This window comes from Diabrotica undecimpunctata, chromosome 10, assembly GCF_040954645.1.
Source record: "Diabrotica undecimpunctata isolate CICGRU chromosome 10, icDiaUnde3, whole genome shotgun sequence".
Lineage (NCBI taxonomy): Eukaryota > Metazoa > Arthropoda > Insecta > Coleoptera > Chrysomelidae > Diabrotica > Diabrotica undecimpunctata.
Window position 1 is genome coordinate 59,755,259 of NC_092812.1, and position 25,516 is coordinate 59,780,774.

At 33.5% G+C, this 25,516-nt stretch overlaps 1 protein-coding gene across 2 annotated transcripts in view; it reads left to right on the forward strand.

The window, feature by feature from the left end:
* The window catches only part of LOC140452001 (probable G-protein coupled receptor CG31760), a 1,472,120-nt gene that overhangs the window by 112,771 nt on the left and 1,333,833 nt on the right, over positions 1 to 25,516 (forward strand). The gene's annotated exons all lie outside the window — the stretch shown is intronic.

Genomic DNA, 25,516 nt, shown 5'->3' on the forward strand with positions numbered 1-25,516 from the left:
TATTTCGCCTTCTTCCATTCTTTCTACATGTCCTATCCAACGCAGCCGTCCTATTTTGATGAATGTTATAATATCCGAATCCTGGTATATTTTGTATAGTTCAGAGTTGTATCGTCTTCGCCATATTCCGTTTTATTTTGTGCCCTTATATATGTGTCGCAAGATTTTTCTTTCGAAGGTGGCTAACAACGTTTCCTCTCTTTTAGTAAGTGTCCAGGTTTCTGAGCCATATGTAAGTACCGGTCTTATTAGGGTTTTATATATTTGGCATTTTGTCTTTCTTGCGACGTTATCTGATCTTAGGTGTCTAATTAAGCCATGGTAACATTTATTTGCAATAAATATTCGCCTCTTCACTTCCTCCGTAACGTTATTATCAGACGTGACTAGGTATCCCAAGTATATAAAGTTTTTTACCTCCTCTATGTTGTATTCTCCATTTAAAGATTAAAGATTAAGTATTAGATATAATATAACCGATAGACGTTAATAGGGTAAAGGTTACTTTTAATACCTTGGAAATAGCCCATATCTTAGTTAACTATACCGTAATATTAAAAAACCTTTTAGTAACATTTATATCAAACTGCTATACTTACAAAAAAGGACTTCTTTTTTTCCCGAAGAATATTTATTATTGGCTATCAAATCAAACAAACAGGTAGCAGGCCTTCATCGTTTAAAACAAAATTATAAAGTCTGATGGAAACGTAGTTTTGATAAACAGAGAAATGATAATAGTAGAATTGTTACGAAATGAAATTCCACAATGTATACAAATTAACTTATGCAATTTCCATTACATACAACCTATTGTACAGTATTTCACATGCCTGAGATACGGCCATTCAGCTGAACAATGTTAATTAAAAACCGAGAGGTGTCGAAAGTTTACAGATACAAGTCACACAAAAGGGAATTATAAATCAAATACTTTGTGTATTTATTAAAATAATAACGACTACCCCTCATATATACAAAGCAAAAGGGAATAAAATAAATAATTTCAGTCGGAAAAATTTCTTAGAAAGAAGCCGAGAATATATATAATAATCCATCATATTCGAAAGTGGCTACGAATAATCAATTCTCAATTTGAAACAATGATAAAATGTTTTCGATTTCACGGAATACTTCTAGCGACAGTTTATCGTCTAATTTTACTTTTTATAAACCAAATTCAGCTTCTACAGCCAATACTATAAAAATATTAAACGAACACATCCAACCTGTCCTACACTTGATACGATGCCTATAAAAAAATCATATAAACCTATTCAAAAGATTAAACGTATTATTCTTAACCACTGCAGAGAAGATTATATGGACGATAAAGAGAAATCTATAATGGTAATGACTTTCTTCATAAATAAATCCAAAAAAAAATCCCATTTGGCTTTGTAGAAAGAGCCTTTGTTATGTATATTTTATTATAAAATAAATATTTTAACTACTGCTGAAATATCAGTGACTGCCATGCAATAATCGTGCAGTTACTTGAACGGAATTTCTTCTATGCATGCCTTTAGTTTAAGATTATAAATGAACCGGTTCTCATTCTTCTTCTTTAAGTTCCGCTCCTATCGGAGATTGGAAATCATTCTGGCAATTATAATTTTGTTGGTTACCTGCCTGAATAGTTCAATTGAACTGCATCCAAACCATTCACGGAGATTGCGTAGCCACGAGATTTTACTTCTTCCTACGCTTCTTCTGCCTTTGATTTTACTCTGCATTATATTCCTTAGTAGTTCGTAAGGAATTACGGTTCTTATTGTAGTTATTTATATTTTAAAAAATTTAGTATAGATTACATGCGAAAGGAAATTTTAGATAGCTCAACTATCTAAATACACCGCTTTTAAAATTATCCAATGAAACCTTAACTTCTTTTAAAAAAAAATATTGTAAAATGAATATTCCAAGTAAAATAACTCAAAGATGACTCAAAATGACTTAAAGATAAGCCATGTCAACTTGTAGTACTCGTCAGTAATAGATAATATAAAAAGTAATATTAGTGACAAATACTTGTACGTGTATGTTAACGAAACCACTGATTTGTCAGGAAGAGATATCGCTCATTTAATGCTTGGTGTTCTAAGCGATTAGATCTTACCAAAATCCTATTTAATTTTATGTAAGCAGTAAGAAATAACTAACTCTGCAACAATATCACGTTTTGTACAAGAAAAAATATCAAAATTTTTTCTTGCTGTAGCTGTTCCTAGCCATAAATTATTGCTTTTTTTATCCAATGCTGCACCATATATGGTCAAGGCCGGACAAAATTTAAAACTATTTTATACCAACTTAATATACGTTACTTGTCGTTAATGTATTGTCTACCAAAACTGTTGAACGAATGGTTAAGTTTCAACTAGAATATTTTATTGAAACCAATTCTCTCCTTCCCACTACACAGTATGAATTTCGTAGAGGCCATAGTACTAGTAGAGCCATAGATGTATTGACCTACATGGTCACAGATGCACAAATATTTTTATCTGAAAACAAATACATGTTATGCCTATTTGTTGACGTAAAAGGTGCATATAATGTGGTTGATTTGAGTATCTTAAAAACAAAATTGTGTAGAATGAGTATCAGCCTTATACGCCGCATTAACTATAATGTAGAACCGATATAATGATCTGTAAATACTCCCAACCCTGTTGAGACCGTGGTTGGTTAGATGATATATTACTTGGCATTCTAAATGGTACGTTCTGTATATTGGCTGGTATTGGCCGTAACACTACCCTTAACTATTCTATTTTCCCTTGTTCATTTCAGAAATATACACTTTCAAAAAGTTTTTAATAACACTAGAGTATGTCTACTACATTCTCGGATTATAGTTTACACTTCAATAAATTTAGATGTGAGGAAATTTGAAGCAATTGTGTTACGTGAGAAATTGCAGTATAGTTTCTACACATACATGTGTTAACGTGTACATGGGATTCATACCGATTAACCACAATGTAAGCGGGTTTAGAAATATGGAGTATGGAGTACAATGTTGTTAGGAAATGCCTTTGAAAATACCAACTAAGGGCAGAGAGGTAATTGAGAATGATTAAATAGATTTGTTAAATCTACTTAAGAACCCGTAGAAAATATTCCTACGGTATGTATGCACATATATTATTATGATCTGCTTTGTTTTAATTTTTTAAATTAGATCAAATAATATTTAATTTCTTAGGGTTCAACTATAGGTTCAACAGGGTTCATATATAAATATCAACATAAAATTGTATACACTGAATTATCTATTCCTCAGAGCAAAAGAAAACTTAATTCTGTTATTTTCCTTTTAAAACCAATTTATTTAATTTACTGCAAAATTGTTCTCATTAATTTTCTTAAAAACAAACAAATTTTCTTATATGCAAATTTTATGACTTATGAATTCAATTCTTTTTAATCAATTGCTTTATGGTATGGGTTTAAATAAAATATATGGTGTACATACAACGCTTATTTCACAAACAAATTGACTGATCTTTTTTATCTTCTTTCTGCGATATCTCCCAATGGATACTAACTTAGTCTCCGGATTTTGTTCCCGAAATACTGTCCAATTTTCCAAAACACGTATGGCTCTGCTTCCTCCCTCCAAAAACTGTTACACAAAAAACAGCACGAGTTCAGCTTCTCTCCACATTAAAAAAAAACACCTCCGACTCGTTTCATAATAATGATAATGAGACTCTTTCGTTGTACAAACTTTATATTTTTTTCCTTTTCTTACAGATTTAGGAGTCTCTTCGGACACAAGGAGTTCGAGATTCTCGACCTGAGTCTCGATTCGTCTACAACTATTTTGCTCACCAACTTAAACTCACATACAAAAACTTATACTTCTTTTTCACACACTGTTCTCAAAATGGGCTTCTTGTTCTGGCTGTTAAAAACACAATAATGATTCCACACACTGTTCTTAAAGTGGACTTCCCGTTCTCGATCTTAAAAACACAATAATGCAAATCTCCTGGTTCAATTTTTAAGTCGACTGTCCTATTCTCCTCCCCTAGTACTTTCTAGCCAATCAAGAATTATTCATACAAATTCATCCCACTACCAAACTTCAAATTTTCCTAATTTTAAATTTCAAGAAGTCAAGCATGTTTACTGTAATTGGGTTTTCCCCCAATTAACAGGATATTATATCGACTAAGTTTTCTTTTGTTTTGCTACAGGCAAATGCCTCTTTGTAAAAGATAATATCTACCATGTATAATTATTTGTAAAATTTTAAACAATACTTTCTTACCTTCTAAATAATCCCGAATTGTTTTTCTATACAAATGTTCTTAGAAACTATTCACTCTTTTAAATCCACTGTTCTCCGAAAACACTTATTACAAATAAAACGTTATATTTATAAATTTTTAACCTATACAGGGTCTTGAATATTTATCATCTCATGGTATTTTATTTTATTTTCGATCTGTTTTAGAATCATAACAATATATATATATATATATATATATATATATATATATATGAAGGGTAACAGGTATTTGTACTTAAATTTCATCTTTAGGATGAGCCCTTCCAGTAGGGATCTATGGAGGAGTATGACCGAGTCGCAAGCCCTTATCTCTTGCCGTACTGCTCCACCATAGGCCGATCATGTCCTTAAAACTTTTCTCAGAATCATTCATACACGAATTTACAAGAAGTGTGAGTTTCGGATGAGTGACACTTAATTTGGATTTCAAAATGGATTGGGAACATAAGAAGCTCATTTTGCCTTAAATGTGGTAACACAACGATGCAGAGACATGAATGTAGATGTATATGCATGTTTTATTGATTATCGAAAAGCATTTGACTACGTTAACCATCAAAAGATGATCGAAATTCTAAGTACAACTGGAATTGGCGATCAAGACTTGCGAATTATCTCAGAACTATATTGGCACCAAACGGCAACAATTAAAATAAAGCACACAACATCTGAAGATATACGAATCCGACTAGGAGTGCGAAATATTTTTTTTACTTCGTTCTGTGGCTTCTGATAAGCTTGGATTCCTATTTTACTTAAATCGCCATCGATGAGAAAGAAGTCTCCTGACTTCTTGTTGCTTCATATAGAGGTCGCTACTAGAGTACCGTTTTGAATGATTAACGATTGACTTAGAATCGTGAAGAGGTTAACCTGAAGCTGGTTCTAATTAAAGACTCTTTAATTAACTTTTCGTATCTGATGGTTTCTTTATGAGAATTGCGAATGTTTACGGCCTGAGCGATCCCTTGGTACTATTTTTCTTCTCTGTTTTCGAATCTTAGACTCCGATTTCGATGATTTGTAACAATTTGTGTTTAAAGTGTTGATGTCATATTGGTTTTCCTGAGGAATCCTGGCGATATTTAATTTGGAGCCCGTTTCTTAACCACAGGACAAAAGAGTGTTTTATTACCTTCTGGAATTTCTTAATCTCTTTAGAGCTGTAGAAATCGGGAACCCGGTATGCTTTTGTAATTCCATTTGTCTTATTTTTTGTGTATTAACAAAATTTATTTCTCTAATATAGTGTACTATTCAACTTCAACCTTCATACCTTTAACTTATGTAGTCTTTATAGATCTGACAAAGGCATACGATAGTGTACCAATTTCAATGCATGGGTAGCAATAGAAAAACAAGAAAGAAATAAAAAAATATAAAACCAGTACAACAGCTTTACAAAAATATGACGGTAAACATTAAAACTGCAAACAAATTAACTAGAGAAATTCCTATTAGTAAGGATTTCAAGCAAGGCTGCTACATAGCACCACACTCTTCAAAATACATTTGAATGAGACGCTCTCAGTGTGAAAAAAAAATGCTGCAATATGGGCATTTCAATCGAAGACGAGAGATTGTACACGATACACTTTGCTGATGACCAAGCCATTCTAGCTGTAGACGAGAGCGATATAGACTACGCTTAGAAAACTGAAGGAGCAGTACATCAAGTAGAGCCTTAAAATTAATATACAGAAAACCGAGTACATATTTAGTTACTGGAGAAGAACCAGAAAGCCTACAAATTGGAATGGGAACTATAAAGTCAATTGAAACCTTCAAATACTTGGTAGTCCAAATAACATCAAAAGCAGGGAGTAACGAAGAAATACGTTCTAGGATTGGTTAAGCAAGGTCAGCTATTAGACAGCTACACGGAGTATTGCGAAATAATAAAATAACAAAAGAAAATAAAAGAAGAATTTATTAAACCATAATACAAAGTATTGGGTTAGGTATACGGCGACCAACTTTGGGAAGTCAATTAATAAAACAAATCAAAAATGAAGGCAATGGAAATAAACTATTGGAGACGATGTTGCCGGCACACTAGACTTGATAGGGTGAGGAACGTAAACATTAGGAGAGAAATGGAAATTGACCCAGACATAATATAGATACTATCGAAGTCAAAAGACTTAACTGGTATGGACACCTGAAGAGAATATAAAAGCCTCTGAAAATATATGGCAAAAAAAGATAGAAAAAAGAACTCGGCCCTCTGGAAGAAAACGAGGTACACCAAGACGATCATGGAGAGAAGATGTCGAAGAGGCAATGACCGCCAGAGGTTTAAAAACTGAAGATTGCTTCGACAGAAAACGCTGGAAATTAGGATGCGAGAAACGGCGCCAGCTGTAGAAGACTTGCCTAATATTATATATTATATACAAAATATATGCTGTTCTAAATTGTTTTGGTATTATGCACCTCCTAATTATACCAGGCGCTGGAATAAGTGTTACCCCACTCCCTATTAACTTATTCATTTTTAGCACAAAAGCAAAACTCTCGTTGATTTTTAAAATAATCATAATATATTCTAGCATCAATCTTTCGAACTTTATGCTCTATCTCTATCACTCTTCAGGTGATAGTCATAACTTTCATTTTTTTAAATGAGAAAGTACATCATGTGACACCTCGTTTAAAAGCTCTTAAAATACTGGTGTCCAGTTCTCCCAAATATTTGTGAGTTTCATTATGAAACATTTCAGAATAGACTCCTTTACATAAAATAATTTTTATTACCCTCTAGTAGGTAGCTAGTAACAACTAGGAACTAGTAACTTCAAAACTGTTTCCATATAAACATCCTTTTTAATTTTAATCGGATTACTCAAAGCCATTTACGAGCTTTTGTTTCTGAACAAGAGAAAATAAGGGTAATTTCCCATTTAAAATAAACAAACCTGCTTGGACGTTTCCAAATCAAGCTTTAAAAACTTTTTCTATGAACAATAACCCGAATAAAGCTCACTAAATCATGAAAACTGCTTCATTTTCGGAACTAACGCGGTGAAATGCAATTACAGTAATAAAGTTCCCAACAAGATCATTTAGCAGATTGAAAATGGTGATGAATTTTCAGTCTTTGAAGCAGAAATAAATATTTGCAAGTAAAGCCCCATTTGCGGATCATTTGAAGCCGCAATTTCAGATCAAAAATACAGCGTCTTTTATGTTTCAAAACGAGAGTTGTAAAATTTTAGTAGGTTAAATTTTTCGTGTTCATTATTGACAAAATCCTGCTATTCTGCGGCAGGATTGTTTTAAAAATAAAAAAGGACTAAGACCTTTTAACCTTATGGAACTTAAGGCGCGAAATAAAAGCAGCTTTTATTTTTAATGGTTCCTTAATTGCTGAATATTAATTTTTTTACTTTAACGTAACCTAAAGGAACATTTTTTAAATTATGCCATATAAAATGTGTCAGTAAATCTATAAAATAATTACCAAGTAATATTTAAAATAAGCAAAACTTGTATTTGAAATAATCAAAGAGCATAGTCAAGGATATAATTAGATTTTTAAAACCTAGAAACTTACCTAGGGAAACAAGATCTACAGAATCTTGGAAAATTTCGAAGGATTCAGAAAAACCAATGAGGAAACATGAAAATACGAAATAGTCACGACAAAACATAAAAGATAAGAGAACAATGACCAAAATTTATAGAAAAAGACGATATACAAAGACAGATAATTATTTATCCGCATCCACCACTAGGGTTATTAGCGCTAGGTTTATGACACAAATAGAGAAAATAAGATACATTTTAGAAGTCATGATTTGCAACTATATTGTACAATGTACATGTAAGTACATGTAATTAAAATTAAATCATAATTTATTATAGAGTTTACACTAATTTAAAAAAGACAGAACTTCATTGAATTTTGTAACCAGTGCTTCTTTTAGGCTGTTGGGTATCTTGAATATCGCCTTGGCTGAAGTGTACTCTGGACATTCTATTATTATATGGTTGACTGTGAAAGATGTTTGGCATCTTTGGCACATTGGTGGTGGTTGTTTGGAGATTATGTAGCCATGCGTAAGTCGTGTATGCCCAAGCCGGAGTCTGCTGATAATTACCTGGTCTTTTCTTTTTGGTGGTATAGGAATATTTTTTGAAGATAAGTCTGGTTTGATGCTTTTAAGATTTGTGTTTGTTTGATCCCATATTTCTTGCCAGAGGTAGTTTACATGAGTCTTGAATAAAGTTTTAGTATCTGATATTGGTATACCTGTTGTAGTCGGAATGTTCATATTGTTTATTGCTTCAAACGCTGTGTTGTCCTCTAGCTCATTACCAGTTATTCCGAGATATGATGGGACCTACATAAATGATATGGTTTTCCCAGAAAATTGGAGCTGTTGCAACACGTCTTTAATTGGGAATACATTGATGTGTGTAGGATAAATATATGTTTAATGGCCTGTAAAGAACTTAATCAATCTGATAATATTAGTTTTTTTTTATTTGTGTTTTTACAATGATTTAGTGCGCCAAGTAATGCTTGGAGCTCTGCGGTATACATACTACAGCCGTCAGTTAATCTAGTGGCAGAAATTTCGTCTTCTGATACAGTAGTAGCTGATACTCCGTTGCAATCTTTGAAGGCATCAGTGAAGAACAATTTGTAAGTGGAATATTTGAGTAAATTTGCATGATACTCAAGCCTGACCTCAGCAGAAATGTGTGAGTACTTATTATGATTAAGTAAGTAGAGGTCTACTTTTGGTAAAGAAACTGTCCAGGAAGGTGTCTGGTATATTTTTATGGGTGCCAAGGTGATTTGATTGATATAATACGGTAGTCTTTTAACTTATTCGTAAAATAATACTGTCTTGGTGGTGTAATTTGTTTATTGTTCTAGTAATTCTTCCAATACTAAACTTGCGAGAAAGGTATGATCTTTTGCGCTTAGAATTTTTAAAGCGTAGCATAGTGATAGATAGATTGTCTTCTGAGGTATAGTGGCATTTCTCCTGCTAGCACTTGAAGGCTTCTTATTGGAGTAGTTCTAAAGGCTTCAAAGATTAGTCGTAGAGATGTGGTTTGAATAACATCCAGTTTTTTTAGTTGATTTTTATTTGATGTTTCATAACAGATGCATCCATAGTAGAGTTTGCTTCTTATTAATGTTTGATATAAATTTAGAAGAATTTTAGTATCTGGGAATATGAATTTGTTTCGCAATTATTACTACCTTATTAAATAATATTACAAGTGACAGTTGACAACTGGTATCAATACTAACATTCTGAACCAGTGTTGCCACGTACAAATTTCAATAAAACCTGACTTGGAGGTAACGTAGCGACGTGTGTTATTCAGAGGGCTATTTGGGACTATATGCGGTCGAATTTGTCTGGAGTCGTGCATAGGGGTATTTGTTTTTGGCAGACAAACAATACATTGTCAAAGATATGTAAAATTAGTCATTCATCCAATTATTGGCTCATTTGATCGTCAGTTTGTCTTAAATTTTGTTCTTGTGGGAGATAACTTATTTAACACTAACACTGATTGAGCTCTAGCAAAGCTCAATATTAATCATATATTCCTTGTTAATATCCTAGATATAGGATATTAATACATAATATATACCAACACGCTGAAATGGTAGTCACGATGGATAACGGAATGAAAACGAGGCCAATAAAAATCAACCGAGGAGTAAGACAGGGAGACACCATATCCCCAAAACTATTTACTGCCGCACTTGAAGACATCTTTAAATCACTAAATTGGGAAACGAAGGGACTGTCGATAAACGGAAAGTATTTAAACCATCTATGCAGATGACGTAGTACTAATAGCCGACAGCTGGAAAGAACTGAAGACGATGATCGATGAGCTTCATACGGAATCCATAAAAAAAGGACTAAAAATGAATCTGAGTAAAACTAAGCTAATGTCGAATAAAGATGATCAACCGACGATAACCATCCAAGGAACAAAAGTGGAACATGTAGAAGAATACATATATCTGGGTCAGAATATCAAGGTAAACAAAGAAAACCAAACTACCGAAATAAGCAGACGAGTAAGAATGGGATGGGCCGCATTTGGAAAACTCTCATACATACTGAAAGACAAAAAGATACCCCAAAACCTTCGAACCAAAGTGTTCGATTCTTGTATCCTTCCCGTTCTCACTTACGGAGCTCAAACCTGGACATTCACAAAAAAGAACATGGACAAGATTCGAAAAACTCAGCGAGCCATGGAACGACAGATGCTTGGTATCTCACTAACAGATCGGCAAACGAACGAAGTAATCCGGAACAAAACAAAAATTAAGGACGCCGCGAAACAAGCAGCTAAATTAAAATGGAAATGGGCTGGACACAACGAACGTCTCGAATATGGTAGATGGAACAAAGAAGTCGGAAACTGGCGACCGTACGATGCGAAGAGACCAAGAGGAAGACCTCAAATGCGCTGGAGCGACGATATCAAAAGAGTCGCAGGACCAATGTGAAAACGCCTAGCACACAACAGGGATGAATGGCGAGAAATGGGAGAGGCCTTTATTCGACAATTCGGATAGAAAAAGGGCTAAAAAAAAATTCCTTGTTTGTCAAAATTTGATAGAATACTTCTTAGATTATCTGCAACAACGGCTAAGTTGGTGATTTTTAGTCAAGTTTAAAGAGGGCATCCAATAAGGATGATCACCAGGACCAGGACAAATAAGTAGAAAATTTCATTTAAAATTACTGTTCCGGAATTAAAAATTCCTCACTTAAAGCAGCAAGAATTATGGCCGAACTATGTATTTTTAAACATTTTCAGAATGTACAGAGGTACCCCAGTATCAAAAGACAGTATACGGTTCACAGCAAAAGAAATTATCTGTAATCTACTTAAATACGCAATCAGTTAGACCAAGTGTTGATACCATTAATTTTATCCTGGAAGATCATGCAAATTGCTGTTTGTTTAACTGAGCATCGGAAAACAGAAGAACAACTGAGGGACTTCAATGTGAGGAATTTCAAACTGATCTCTGCATATTGTAATAGAAGCAGTTCACAGAAGCATGGTGGCAGTGCGGTATACAACAAAGATACATTTATTGCAAAACCGGGAAGGTATCTCTAGTTTATCAGAAAGATCGCTGTTTGAGTATTCCGTTGAAAAGGTTTGAATTGATAAGAAGAATATTGTAATCCATGTTCCAAATGGAATACCCACAAGTTTTAATAAACAAAATGTCAATAAATACTTTATGATTTAGTTTACAAGGCCTCCATCATTTTTCTGGCTGGTGATTTTAACATATATACTACTTGAGATTGCGAGGCCTCCAGACACATTAAAAACGTTTTTGAGCTCTTTGATATTAAACCATTCATCGAAGACTATACACGCATAAAAGGTAACAAAAAATCCTGGATAGATAATATTTTTACAAATCTTGACATATTTGGTTCTGCTGTATTCAATCCTCATACATCTGATCATACCGCTTAAAGTAAAAATTTAAGTCAAATGTAATAAAAAAATGATTATTTAGCAAGGAAAATGAATATTTTTTAAAATTCTTGTTGGGTGATGTAGACTGGGTGACTAGTTTTTGAGACATTAGCGGTAGATAAGCAGTGGGATGCTTTTATGAATTTAGTTCAAATATTTTCTTTCAAATTAACTCTATTTCATTTTGGTACAATATCCTACAATATATTAAATTGGAGATTCGCCAATGTAATCTGCGATATTTTCTCTATTTTATAAATTTCAATTAAATGTTTTTTAAAATGTTTTAATTTTTACTTGAAAATGTTTTCTTGAACTGCTGTGAAGTTTTAATTACGAATATACTCTTCAAACAACTTTTTACAGTGTATACACATTTAATTAAAGTCCATTGATTAAAAAATACGAAATGTTTTGTGTTGATTCTAACTATGACGCTCGTGTTCCAAAAAGGTTGTTCCCCTAAAATGAAAACGAGAGGTATTCATGCCGTTTCCTCTTCCTTTACAAAGGATAATCTTTCGGGATAAATGCATGTACCTGTGTAGCATCCCTAACGGTAATGTATATATATAATAAAAGGTAATTAATAACAATATCACGTATTACGAATCAGATTTTCCGTTGAAAGCTGCCTTTAACATATTAAATTTAAATTTATAAATGGTTGCAAGGTGTATTATCAATGTTGGAAAATTACTCTTCTTCGTCTCATTTTATACATAAACATTAAATTATACAGTATTGTTAATATAAGCTTCAGTTCCTTATTTCAGAACAACTCATCTTTTACAATTACAAATTTAATCTTGCATTAAAACTGTTTATTTATGTTAGTGTTAAATATATAAAGATTAACTAAACAAGATTTTGTACAGCACAAAAGTAGCAAAAATTGCACACCAGCTCATAAAGGAATAAAGAATTACCTACAGTCAAACATGAGCTTAATATTTTAAAACCGGCTACTTGACTAATATTTGGAGGTTTTAAGAGGAAAGCAATCCTGTCTTTTTTTTTCGGAAACTGTCTGTTATAAACTGCTCATGCTGTATCAAATTGGCGTATTATACATCTTTCATTTATTTTATTTTAGTCAGAATTTTGAAACTTTGTGTAGTCTTGCAATTAAATGAAATTAGTCATCCAAAATCACTTGCCGTAAGTGGTGAAAAGTAGCCGAAATTATGTGCCCATCATGAATTATAGTAAATTTAAAATTCGGTCATTGGCGTCGCATAAAGAAATATGTTTCCTTGCTATTGTAACTTTATATTGCAACATTAGAATATTATATTTCTGCATATAATAATAAAAATAATACATTAGATCTAGAAGCGGTGACAGCAGCTAGTTTAGTTGTGTCTGAAAAAGATATAAAAAATAGTTTATCAGTATTTACTACTTGCATCGTATGGGTTACATTGATATTCTTCAAGACCATTCACGTCTTTAATTGGGGATGAAACCTACTTTCTGCTGATGGATGAAGAATAAAAACTTCTATGAATACGTAGGAAACGTCTTATATACATACCTAGTTACGAAAAACACTTTATTTTCAGTTATTTTGATTGATGATGGACATAAAACTCACTTAACCATTCAAACCTGTGAATTATGTTTAAAGTTACAAATTATATTAGTGGAATTGTATTCCAATTCAAGCAGAATTGTGCATCCTGCAGATAGTCCTGCATTTAAACCACTAAAGCTAAATTGGAACCAAGTAGTATTAAACTGGGCAGGCTTTGGAAAACTTAGTTGGATACTTAAGAACCGCAAAATACCCCAATACTTGAGGAGCAAAGTGTTCAACCAATGCATCCTTCCTATCATGACATATGGATGTCAAACCTGGACCCTAACCAAGGCAAACATGAATAAACTAGCCACAACAGAAAGCACAATGGAAAGAGCAATGTTAGGTATACGACTGTCAGATAAAAAGAGGAACGGCTGGGTAAGATCCAAAACAAAAGTCGAGGACATAGCAACAAAAATTGCCAAACTTAAATGGAGCTTCGCGGGCCACACTGCTAGACAAAAAGACCAACGTTGGAATACTACAATACAACATTGGAGACCTTACGAAAGTAAACGACCAAAAGGAAGACCACAGATGAGATGGGTTGATGATATTAAAAGAATAGCCGGAACAAATTGGAAATATGTTGCTCAGGATAGAGACCGATGGAAGGAGTTGGGAGAGGCCCATGTCCAAACATGGACGACAGAAGGCTAAGAAGAAGAAGAAAAAGAAGTATTAAACTTTAGACGAGACAGTCCGAACTCAGTAGTTACCAAAGAGAATTTTGGATTAGTTCTAAATACAGCAAATTAAAATCACATTTCATAATTCAGTAATGGCTTTAAAGAATCTGGATTGTGTCTATGAAACTCTTAAGCAATAAACTATTCCAAATGTTTGGGAATGATCAAAGACCTGAATAAAGATATTAATCACACTATTTTTGCGACAAAATCAGTAACGTATGAAGAAGTCTTTACAAACAGTTGGAATAGCAAAAATATTAGAATTTAAAGTTTGGATAATTTCGAAGAACTAAATAGAAATTTAAAATTGCTCTTTAGTGTATCTAATCTATTTCAAAATACCATAGATCTACTATCCACAATTTAGACTAGAGACTATGATAAAATCATAAATGACATGCAAGATATCTGTATCATCACAGTTAAACTTCCAGAAAACGGTCATACAACATAAAAGCTACTACTACTCTTACAGAAGATACAATGACTTTAGATGTTAAATCGATATCCAATAATCTGCCTTTACTTAATTAAGAAAGATCAGTATTTAAAGAAATTGACACCTTTTTTTTGTCAATTTTTTTTGGCCAAAAACTCCAGAAAGAAAGGGTAACAAACAAACAGAAAGGTTGCCGTTCGTACTCACTTCTTCAGATCGTGAAAATAAAGAGAGACGTAAAATTGAAGAAAACAAAAACGAATTTACGCAAAAGTAAAAGATAAATGTCAGAAAAAAAGAAACCAAGATCAAAGTAATAAAAAACAATGCCACAAGACATAATTCCGAGAGTAAAAAAGTCAAACTGTTGTGAAAAGGAAAGAAAATGTTAAAGGTAATATATTTGATAGTGAACATGCAGACACACTTTTTAATCATGCAATTGAAAGCACCAATTTAAAAAGTGGAGTTAAAATACCAGAAGTAATTATCCTCAAAGAAAACCAAGAATTATTACGGAACCAACTCCCTGATTCTGTAGAGGAAAACGTTATTCTGTCCACAATTTGGTAGTGGGGATTTGGTAGTGGGGTGGTGCTCCATCTTATTGAAACCATATCATATTCCCTGGAACTTGTGGGTTTCCTGGATCAGGAATAATTATCGCCATTCAAATTGCCATCTATTAAAAAGGGACCTATGATTTGATCTTCAATAATTCCTGCCCACACATTAACCTTCTCAGGGTATTGAGTATTGCCCTCTCTCATCCAGTGATGATTTTCCCTGGACCAATAGCGGCAATTTTGCCGATTAGCATGGCCGTGAAGAGTAAAGGTGCACTCATCAGAAAACAAAACTTGTTCTAATTGGATCATATTGCTGTCTAACATTGCCATCATTTGTTCAACAAAATACGTTCTCCTGTCAAAATCATCTTCCATGAGCCTGAGTGTGTATAATTTTATAGGGATGCATTTTGTTTTCTTGTAATATTCGAATAACCGATGAGTAGCTAATATCGGATACTGGGGCTGCTTTTCGAACAGATGTATGTGGGTGTTCCTCAAACTCAGGCATAACAGCCAATTTGGTATACCTTACTTATTGTATTGGCAGCTTCTTTTTTTACCTTCCTAACATGGCCCAGCTCGTGGAATTGCTTCTCTATTTTACTAATTGTCCCTTGAGATATGGGCGGCAAATCAGCAAATGCTTCGTGAAATAAACGAGCTACTTCCATTTGCGTCCGTGTCTTTTCTCCAGTGCCAATCATCTGCATAATTGTAATTTTGTGCATTTCTGTTAAATGAAACATTTTTCTGGCTTGCGTTAATGAAATTTAAACGAATATAGCACTGACAACTACTTCTGTCATGGAACAATAAAACATTGGCGTTTCAAACCAAAGTAAATAATTTTTTGTTTTTTAACATATCAATAAAAAGGAATGCTTAAATAGTTTTTGCTTAGTTTATCATTACCAAAACCTAAATGGGCAAGAAGTATTAAGACAGTGGTAGCGACTTTCGACAAATAAGTAATTTTCTAAATGTGAATTTTTGCATTTTACTTAATATTTCCGGAACAGTCAAAGATGGGTATAGGACATTTTATTCAAAAAATGTCTAAAATGATCTGAGGAATCTAAAAATTAATTAATATACAGGGTGTTCTATTTAAAATAAGCAAGTTGGTATTGGCCACCGTTATCGGATACACCCAGTATAAAAAGTTTTTATGGAAAAAAATGCGCAACTATAAATATTAATCGACGTGTTCGACCGTTTTTTTCGAATACTTCCTCATTTATTTATTAGCTAATTTATTCCATTTGGCTGACACACAGTGTATGTCAATTACTATGGTTGTATGGCTAATAACTGTGTAGTTTTATAATTTTTTACATTTGTATTAATTTTTAGTATAAATTATAATTTTTGCTTATAATAACCTAAGTTTTTATACAATTTGATGTTATGTTGCTATTAAAAAAACCCTTACAAAATATTTTACTATAAAAATACCAATTTATAACTTTAATTCAATTCGCAATCCCTTAAGTGGCCAGTGACTCTACCCGTTACCCTTAATTTAAAAGTTTATTCTTATAATATAAATATTTTCCACCAAAGTATAATGTCTGTGTTTTCTGGTAATTCAGGGAACAACGCTTTGTACAGATTTCTAATGTTGTCCAAATACGAGAAAGCGATCCAAAATTTGTACAGGTATTATCGGGAGCTGAAGTTTAGGTAAAATTTAAACTCATTTATAAAATTGGCCACGTGTGGTAGTTCCAAAACAAAGTTTCAGACGATTAATAAAGGCTGATAAAGTCGGCCGGCCAAAATTTGTGCATATCCAAATTATCAGCATTGGCAATACGAAAGGCCGATAGTTGTGTAATCAGATCAAAAAGTTATGGAGTATTTGCTTTATATAAGTGGTGTTATTATAGTTGGAAGAACAAGGTAATGTGAGGATTAGTGAACCGTTAGAAATTATGGAAAATAATGTAATAATACTGTTTTATTTCATTTAATTTTATTTTATTAAAATCTATCTTGTTTATGTTTAATGAACTGTACAAAGAGTTACTTAAAGCAGTTATTATCAACATATGGGTCAGCGTGTAGACGTTAATCCTGACATGATGACAAGAAGGTACTCTTCTTCTATACTGTTGGTTGTGACCTAGCCATTTAAGACCTTTAATTGATTGTAAAAAGACTAGTATAGTCTACATTTTTTACTTTTAATCAAATACCCTGTATATTTTTATATTTTTAAAAGCTCCTGTATAACCTGATTTCAATGAACTATATCATGTAGAGTCTATCATGAATCATACAGGGTGAAATTTTGAAGTTATACAGTATGGAAACCATTTATGGAATAAAATTGTTTGTGTCTATATTTTTAGAAAATTTAAAAAAATCATCTGTCTTCTAGTTAGCCACGTGTTGTCAAGGAGCTGGATTTCTTCAACATTTATATTACTATGGAGTTCATAACCAGGACCTTCTGTATCTGTATCTGTAGAGTAGGAAGGGCGAGTTAAGTTTCACAGCACTTAGGCCGCAATTGACTCATTGTGCATCCTCCCAGGAAGCTGCCACCCTTAGGTCATTGTCCATCCTGCCATTTCTAGGAAGGTGGACAAGTCACCAGAAGACATCTCTCTTATGGAGGGACCTTATGGAGGTCGCTGTTCCTCACGTACCAAGGAGCATTCACAAAATGTTTCAATACATACTTTATTCTGGAATTTCTGGATTATTTCTATATTACTTTGCTTGGAACACCCCCAGAGTTGGCTACCATAAGTCCAAATAGGTCGTAGTATTTGTTTATAAAGTAAAAGTTTGTTATATATATATATATATATATATATATATATATATATATATATATATATATATAGAGGACTTTCTTCCAAGCATCCTATACATTTTTTTTTACCTTATGACAAATTCTTCTCATTTTTTTAACTTAGACTTTTCAGCTTTTTAAATATAATTTAATTTTAAATGTACAGGTTGATTCGCGCAAGTCTAACCGTCGTCTATATTTTTAATAAAACAGGGTATATATTTTTATGTTTGTAAAAGCTCCTTAGCATCTGGAGTCGGTGTGGCTTTTGGCTTTTCACTGCTTGAAACTCAGCGATTTCTGAAAAATTGGAAGATTTAGAGACTTGTGCTACTTCAAAGGAGGAAGACAAGTATCGACCTGTTTGCCTTTTGTCGTGCATAGGTAAATTATACGAGATGCTTCTAAGAGGGTGAATCGACACAGTTATAGAAGAATCAGGTGGGCTGGCACCCAAGCAGTACGGTTTCAGAAAGAACAGGAGCACGGTGGATGCGGTGATCCGAGAGTTGCGCGGGGTGGTGATTAACCAGAGGTGGGCGATCCTACTGTTGTTTGACGTCCGGAATGCGTTCAACACATTAAAATAGAAAGAGGTAATGAATGTCAAACAGGAAAATTGTGGTAGAAAAAGGAGTGGTGGTTGACGTGACGGCTGGAGTGCCACAGGTATCGGTCCTACGACCCACACTGTGGAACCTGGCATATGATGGGGTTGTAAGCCAACAATTTTCGCATTTGCAGACGACCTCACTTTGCTGGTAGTGACGCAGGACAGAAAGGACTTTAGCTTTGGTGTACAGCCTACATGCGACTAAGTCGAAGTAATTTATGAAAATTCATTGACTAGAACTGGCTGCGGGTAAGACCGAGGCTATAGTTCTTAAGGGTCCAAGGACAAAGGAGGAGATAACATTCGAACGTGCAGAAAAGAGAGGGGTTTCAAAGAAATAAGCGAAATATTTATGTGTGTCTCTGGGTCAAAACAGAAGGTGGGGGGAGCACATACAGGTGGTGATACAAAGAACTAAGGTGAGATCCACTACGTTGGGAGGATCTCAAAAGAGAACGCCCCAGGAGGGTCCTTCATTCTGTTATGCAATCGATCGTCCTCTAGGTGGCGCCTGTCTGAGGTACTACAGTTTTAACAAAGGCCTGCAAAAAAAAGCTCACCCGAGCAGATAGGAAGGTCTGTTGAGAGTGACATGTGCATACAGAATAGTCTCTCCCGAGGCGCTGAGAGTTACCACCGTGATAGTGAAGAAAAGCTAAGGGGTATACGAGAAAGGAAATAAAGATAAAGCAACAGAACGTTTAAAAAGAGAAGAAAGAGAGAGGTCCATTATGATGTGGCAAGAGAAATGGGACGAGATGATAAGAGTGGTATAATGGACGAAGTCGCTGATTCGTAATTTGAAAATAACCAATACTTGTATTGTAAAATATCGTATCCTGTCTCACACACTCTATTGGTATGCGATAGGTAGATACCCGAGGAGCCTGCTTGGACAGAGCTAGGAAGTATGGTGCAATCAGTCACGGAACTAGTAGAGGAGATACTTAGGTCATCAAATCGGTTTAGAGCAGTTCAAATATGTGGAGAACGTTGGAGAGTAAGGAACAAAAAGAAAGGATACCCGAAGAAAGGTAGGGAGACCAGGAGCAAGCAAGAAGATAAGGCAGAACGAAAAGGGGCGAGATTGAATATAGGGACAGGTAGGCAACATATGGAGAGAAGGATTCAGTCGTAGTGAGAAAGGCGTGAGAATTATTAGTTAACGAGAGATCGGGTAAATGCTGTGGCGAGGTTGCGTCCCAATCAGAGTGACCCGGCCGCTAATTCATGGTTGAGAAGGGTGTTTTTGTAGCAGGTATGTCTCTGGCATTGACGGCGATGGTGTCTAAACAACCCTTGCATGCGATCTCGAATATCATCTTGGTCACGCTGTTTTTTTATCACCAACTTATCAACTCAATAACGTAAATGAAATCGTAACTATCTGATATTAAACTTGTATTATTAGTGCTGTGTTTTATGATAACTGATAACCTATAAAAGTAGACAGAATCGGGATTTGTAGGAATAAAATATAATTTAACCTGCGCGAAAACTAATTTTTATTAATTTTTAGATTTTATAAAATATCCATGGACTTTTCGTGTATGGGTATGAATCAATTTTGCAATAATTTATTTGGTTTATTCGACAGGAGGGTGCAATAGCTAATATCAACTGGTGTAGCGATAAAACTTGTGGACATTATAGTTTATACTGTTTCTGGCGAACACATATATGTAGTAACTTGAAGTAAAGGTATCGTAAAAATAACAGACCATACTTAAAAAATCTTTGCTGTATTTCCTGTCATCGTTGTGGATACTTGCTTTTAATTAAATCAAACTGGTAAATGTTCCATAACACCCTCTGAGTCAATAATGTTTATTAGATTTTCTGTTTGAAATATAGTATCAGAGTTTATGTTTATTTAAATTTCGCAGAACGTTCCTTTTAAAAATCATATACGAAAACTAGATTATAGCAAATATATTAAATTGATTTAAGAACAACAAAGAGAATGCTGTATTAAAATACAAACAAATAAAAACCATTTCATTATCATGTAAAAGAGCTTAGTAACAATCTGCTAATAGTCCATGAAAGTGAGGACAAGAGGTTTATTATATATAAATTTTTCAATGAGTGTCTTTACTGTATGGAGGTGATCATTGGTACCATAATTTTTATCGGAATCCTGCCTGCTCTCTCGGTAGTTAGAAACCTAATTTTTCTCCAATCTTGATGTCACTAACCTAGTGAAGAGCTTGTATATGTGGTTCAAAATCCTATAATTTTCTAGGTCCGTTCTATCTTCTTTTTTATGCAAAATTGTGATATGTGTGATGGTACCCAAAGAAATTTAACCGTTGCCTGTCTGTTTTGTGGTTAAGTGCAAGTGGTTAAGTGCAAGTTGTATTTGTTGCAGGATAGCATGTGCTGGATATATTTGCCTTAAGCTCTGAAGAAAAGAAAAGGAGTCGATAATAGGAAGAAAGTTTAAGCTTGCATGCCTCTTGCATACATCTAATGCCTTTAAAATAGCGTTTGTTTCTCCCGTAAAAATGCTACAAAATTGAGGGATCCAAATTGTTTATTCAGTATTTCTTAGTATAAAGGTCGCTGTATGTCAGACCAGGTTTTTAACCTTTATGGGCTTTATGGTACCCTTTGGATAGCTCGTGAGGGATATATTTAGTAGAAGTATTAGTAGTCCTGGAAGGTATAGTACGTTGTGTAGGATAAAAATGTATCACCTGCTCCAGGTCAAAACCATATCTCGTTAAACGTTCTTTTGGGGTAAATAATTTACTTTTTTTATGAAAATGAGTAGGTGGAAGTGTTTTGTAAAGAAGTGCGTAGTTTATGTTATAAGGGTTGAAAGACAATCTGGCAGCATAATTTAAAGAAATGTGTAGTTTTCGTATTGATGGGGTAGGAGGTTTATCTAGGATTACCCGAAAACTTGAAAAGGCAAGTTCGGTAAGCACACAGAACAAATCCTAAACATGTGGTTTGCACAACGATTAGTTTTTCAAGAAAATTATTACTTCTATAGTGTTCTAATAGTGTCTTCTCCCCAAGATCGGTTAGATAGTATTTTAAAAAGCTTTATTTTAGATTGATAGATTATCTACAAAACTTAATTAATAAAAAATTACAGGTATAATTCTAAATGATCAACTTTGCTTTAAGCAAAGCAGTGGTTTAGTAAATGTCCTATATATTAGACTGTATATACATCTTTTAGCTCGTAGATCTTTTCACAATGTGCCTGATAGTTAATATGTTTTATTGCTTACTTTTAAGCATCTTTTATATCGGCTTTGCTTTAACAGGTTCCCTTAGTGCTTAGTTTCATCGCAGTTTCGCTAATTACTTTTCAGTCATTCCTATTCATTTTGGACAGCGTGGCATGTAATGGTATCCAGTTTAAGCTTCCGGATGACTAAGAAAATTTTGTTTGTTGCTTGATGGTCCAGTCTTCTCTGATGAGAAGACAGTGAATGGATGGTCACTCCCCATATACCGGGAGAAGACCAATCAGACCTGAGTATTAACTAAGGATATCTAGAGTTGAGTCTTGTTTATTTTGTTCCTAGTTTATTATGGTAAAAGAACAACCATCGATAGTAAACTATACAGCATTATTTAATGCGAATAATTCAAGTTAATGCAAACACTTTAAAAAGCACTCATGTGATATAGTTATATCACATGAGTGCTTTTTAAAGTGTTTACATTATCACTCATGTGATATACCTATATCACATAAGTGATATTATTAGGAAGTCAAACTCTACGACTCTCATTGTCCCAAAACTCAATTCTGAAGCTGTGTATATTAAAAAATAATTTCCAATATCATAATAATGTTTACTTTTCGGTTTCATGGTATAACTTGTGGTTATGATTAACTGTTTTGCCAAACATTTATTTACGGCGAAACCTTGTCTCACATTTTGCTACATTACTCTTTTTTTAGAACGCATAACTAAAGTAGTGCTTTTCCATTTGGAAAATAGTGGTAATAAAAGTGTAATAGCCTTCATTTTAAATTCCCATTTAACGAGCACCACATGAAAGCTGCGGATGCCTCTAAAACTAACGGCTCGAATGTACCTGCTTAGAAATACGAAGTGTTAATCAAAAATAGTGTTAAATGTGGACAGGAAAATCCAGACAAAAACCCATAATTTTATTCATGTGGAAAGTGAATTAAAATACCACAAGCAAAGACTGCGATTTCAAAAATTACATAAAATAAGAAAATAGCAAAGTAAAGAAGATCCAAAATAAGATAAAATATGCCTGTGTAATAAAACTGTCCAAAGAGCTTTTTTGGGCATATTCCTTCCTTGTGTCTCCCACTAGATCTTTTTATGTGCTTGTGTTTCCACTAACTTTTGTGATATTAACAGGTAACAGTAGTTACTCTTGATTAATATAATGAATATAATTCGAAGAACATGATTAGCGGTATTTTCCTCTCGATACAGATTTTTTGCATAGTTCAATGAAACTAAACCGGGTGAGAGTTAACTGAATAAACCTTTTTCTAATAAGTTTAGTAAACTTTTTTCTAATAACATTGGTTCCTATTTCTAAAAAATACCAGATACTCATCATGATCAGTGGTATTATAAATGGTATCATAGGGAAGCCTCGATCTCCCTTAATCTATTCCGCTAGGTATTCCTATCGGTTACTAACTGTAGCCAATTTCTACCTTAATTTTGGCCTTTCCGTACTTCTAATTTATAGACATTATTAATGACTATATAGACATTATTAATGAAGTGAGTCTGGATGGTGGTTTTTGCTTCCTTGTGATAGCTGTCCTGCTGACCTTAGTATACCAATTTTTATGAAGGATATATTCCTTTCGTCTGCTATTCATTTATATTTTTTAAAAATCTCAAAAATATATCGCTTTTTCCAGATTTCGAATTCACAAACACTTAATATTAAGAAGCACATTTCCAAATATTCTGGAATAGGAATATAAGAAACTGTCACAGATATGTATTATTTGTATGAAATTATAATTTCCATCATTTTCAGCATAAAGAATCTGACGATCCTAATGCAACTGATGTAGGAGAGTTATTAAATATATTCGTGAATGTTTTGTAGTATCTAAACTAATTCCTTGATATTTTTTTGTCGAAATTACAAATAAGTGAAAATTAATTTTGGGAATAGTCTACCCTCACCCTTCTTCAGATATGAACTTCTATAAGTGAATCAGTAGCCAACATATATAGAAAATGAGGATGATATGGTGAATAAAAAAGTTAAGCCATGTAGAAGGCAAGAAATTGTTTATTTAAACGAAATAAAAATACACCTTTTCACAAAAAATATTGACAGCAACTTAACAGTGTTATAGTTTCTTTAAGATATTACAAATTTTTAAAAGAAAACATTATTTACTTTTATTAAATTCACCATTTCATCCATGCATAAGGGTGAAATAGCGAAGACACTTGGGGTGAAATTCTGAACTTACTTCTCCTGCTTTTTACCACATATATTAAATAAAGATTCATATTTTGAACAGCTTTCGTGCAGCCAAAGATAGTAGGTAATACATTTGATCCAATCCACGACCTCTTTAGTGTAACTATACAGTTTACCACACCCTAAACAATTAGCGATTACAGATATGGTTTCACCCTTTTCACTGGATGTTATTGTAGCTACGCTCTTAGATCCTTTTGCTGCGAATACATAACCTGGTCTATTATTTAGTTGTCCAAATTCATCTTTATAATATAATAATTGACTATAAAAACAAACAATTAAGATACAACCAAGACAAAATCAAATCTAACTAACCTAAAAGGAAAATAAAGATTTAAAACCTCAGATATATTTAAAAAAAATACAGAGATGTAATCAGAGGATCTCAGATTATTTAAATAATTAAGAACTGTATACACACTTATCGATCTTATAAATATAGCATGTCATCTTTGTACTGGTTCCACAGTTCATCTGCATACGTGGATACAAAACGAATACTGTAATTCTCGAATTTTCGACTGCTTTGGATTATCGCCAGACACTCGACAGCCAATGGCCTATTCTACTGTACAGCATACGAAGTACAAAAGTAAGTTGCTCTAGTAATGAAAATATGAAACAAGTAATTTCTGAATTAAATTAAAAAAAACCCTCTTATATTGAATTTGATAATGGTACCCTCATAAGTTTGTCACAGTAGTCCTTGTGATTGGAAAGTAGTACTTGTGACAGAAAATAGTCTACTTGATTTGTAGTTCTTCCGTTAGGTGCGTTCCATGCCCACTTTCTCTTAGGTTTCCTTTTGTAGAAAGTATTCGTAGCACACATGTTTTCCGTTCCAAGAATTCCATAAGTGTTTCTCCTCTTGTGTTTTTTGTGCGGAATCGAAATTACCAATCTTGTTTTTAGAGTCTTTAATTTTTTTTCAATTTTGGCGTTAAAATCTTTCATTATTATTACTTTAGGTTCTTTGTTGCCGTCTATAGGTCTTTCAAGGTCTTTGTAAAAAGTGTTTATTCAGTGGCTTTTTCAGTTAAAGTATAAATCCGCCCAATCTTTATTCTGGTTTGTCAATTTAGTTTTAAAATCATGTATATAACTCTGTCCCAGATGTTATTAATTAGTTAATTTGTGATTTATTATTATTCTTGATTATCCACTGTATGTGTAGTCTTCCCTGCCTGTATAGTAGAGCAAATTGCCTGAATGTAAGTCCACATACCCTCCTCCTCTTTTTTTACCTTCTGATAGTCCCATTATATCCTAATTCATGTTCTCCAATTCTTTTAGTTCGGAGAGTTTTTCATAGTTTGCCAAAAAACGGAGGTTATACATGTTAGCATATGCAGTTGTTTTTTGTTCTTCGTCTTCTTTAATCGAGAGATACCCCCTGACCCCCAATCATCCTTGGGGCAGACTGTTGCTTCGGTATGGGATTGTTTAATAAAACTCTTACCCACCTGGGGTATCTTCCGTGTCTTTGTTAAAATCAAAATGTTTGTTTTCTACAGATTTTGACCATATATATCTACGCTGGCCA